The following is a 2,387-nucleotide window of genomic DNA, read 5'->3' as shown; positions in this document are numbered from 1 at the left end:
ATGCGGAGCCTCTGCAATACATAAGACTATATAGGTGGAAGCCTGAACCACATCCAGATCTCCAGAGATGGGAAATTTCCACTTGAAAGGACGAGCAGACCAGCCTGGAGCAGCTAGAAGAACAGAAGATACTTCTTGAAAGAAAGACCTACAGGAAAAATACAAAACAATAGTGGCAGACTGACTGTTACTACAACAACAAGCAAGTTGCTTGCTCAGGAAACATCAAGGCAAGTAGTCAGGTCCACTCAGTTCAAACCCCCTTCCAAGACTAAGATTCAATGGGAATACACTCTCTGATCGGCGACTACACTTCACCGATAAGGGGAAGTGAGGGAAAAACAGCAATGAAGCGGTGAGCTAAGCCCTACAATGTTCAATAGACTTCTGTGAACCCGGGTGAAGGCCTGGTTGGCCAGCAGTGTGGCAAGACCTGGGGACTCCTGGGCCCAGCATCAGGGACATAGCCACAGAGGACTAGAGTGGAGAGGGAAGCATCCAGCTGATAAGAAGAGAGGGCATCTTCACAAGAACACCCACACTTGCAGATAATATCCATTTGACCTGGTTTCAATGACTAGATGATCAGAGCTCAACCAGAAGAAGAAAGAAGAGGGGAAAAAAGCGTAATCTGATACAATTAGATGAACTTGACCTACACCTATGGATGTAGTAGCTCAAAAGAGGGAACAAATCCTTACAGCAAGGATCATTCCCAACACACACCCCCTACACAGAGTAGACAGGGATGTGCAACTTAGACATTGGCTACCCAAAATGAGGGGGCTACAAAGGCAAGAAGTGACTGGCTTACAAGCTTTCAAGAGGGAAGCTAGAGGCAAATAGGAAGAGTTTGCTGTTTGCCAGCCGGGGACAGGCAGCTCCTGCGAAGGGGTCTGACTCCCGTAAACCTCCTTTGGTGCAAGTGTGGTAGCTATTGACAACAAAATCGAGCAAGCTATGGATCTGGTAAAAAGCCATTTGATGTATGCAGTTAGAGAGGAAGTGGAGGTCCTCAAAGAGCAAATCAAAGAACTAATTGAGAAAAATTCCCAGCTGGAGCAGGAGAACAATCTGCTTAAGACGCTGGCCAGCCAGGAGCAGCTCAACCAGTTTCAGGCCCAGCTGCAGACTGGCTCTCCCCTGGCCGCCGCGCAGCCCCAGGGGACCACACAGCCCCTGGCCCTGCCAGCCTCCCAGGGCTCGAGCCCCACCGCGTAGTTTCTGGGCCCCCGCAGAACTGCAGGCGCCGCCGAGGGAGCGCCACGGAGCCAACGGGAGAAGATGTCCGAGCGGGCAGCCGCCTCCACAGTCCCCCATTTCATTGCTCGCTGCAAAAGAGACGTGAGACTGACAGACGCCATTCTCTCTCTTTCTGTGTGTGGTTTTTTGTTTTGTTCTTTTCCAGTATTAAAGCACTCATTTGCTTTTGGCTTGAAGAAGTTTCTTAGTTGAGTGAATTAAAGGTTATGGAGAGAATTTGCATGTATGTCCCGGGACCTCATGCAGCTTGGCACACACCCAAGAAATGGCTTCGTTCCTGCAGAGAAGCCTGTGCCTTGCCACCCCTGCGGGCATGGAGCTCAGCCAGGGGTGCCCAAAGCTGTGGGTGCCACGGGGGACGGTCCTCTCTCCTCCCCCCAAGAGGAACTAAAAGGGAGTTGCTAGTAAAGACTGTAGTCTCGTCTATGTCTATACCGAGAGGAAACGTAGCTCATTGTACAAATTGACTATTGTCACCCAAATCCATCAACAATAGTGCTGTGCCTCTTTCTGAAACAGTGAATAACACACAACTCATAGACTGACAGGTAGCTGGGACCGAAGCTATCTGGACCCTGAAGGTGGTTTTGCTTTTATAGTATATTTGTATATTTAGATTAACTATTTTGTACAATAGAGGACTGTAACTCCTATTTAGAGTGTACAGATGGACATTTCAATGTTTCCCTGGCTGTCTGAGAGGTGTGGCTTGTCTTTTTTACCTAGATCGACATGGAAAACGCTAACTGAAGAAAACCGCACCTAAAAGAAATGGACAGATTTGGCAGTTAGTCTCTTTGTGTAATCTGAAATCTTACTAGCTGCTGAATATCCTGAAGTAAATCCTTGTCTGAAGTCTTTTGATTGAGCTGGTTGAATACTCAGGAAAAAAGAAGAAAAAAAAAAAAGATAAGTTTTAGCTTAAAGAAGTGAATTTCCCAGTAGAGGTTCCTGCATATTACCTGCATAGTAGTTACATGCATATGTTTCTGTGCATGTTCTCACTGTATTTAACAGTTGCACTTGTCAACTTTCAATAAAGCCTATAAAATGTTGATTAAAAAAAAAAAAGAGGGAAGCTAGATTCATAGGGCATGGAGGAAGGTAGAATCTCCACTGAGTAG

The 2,387-nt window shown here is 46.8% G+C and overlaps 1 pseudogene; it reads left to right on the top strand.

Annotated features, from left to right (window-relative positions):
* The first annotated feature begins 960 nt into the window (after positions 1-960).
* LOC102829056 lies at positions 961-1,221 on the top strand (annotated as a pseudogene).
* The last annotated feature ends 1,166 nt before the right edge of the window (positions 1,222-2,387 follow it).

The sequence above is a fragment of the Chrysochloris asiatica genome, unplaced genomic scaffold (assembly GCF_000296735.1).
Source record: "Chrysochloris asiatica unplaced genomic scaffold, ChrAsi1.0 scaffold02900, whole genome shotgun sequence".
Lineage (NCBI taxonomy): Eukaryota > Metazoa > Chordata > Mammalia > Afrosoricida > Chrysochloridae > Chrysochloris > Chrysochloris asiatica.
Note: the sequence above shows the minus strand (reverse complement) of the source record. Positions and strands in the feature narration are given on the sequence as shown.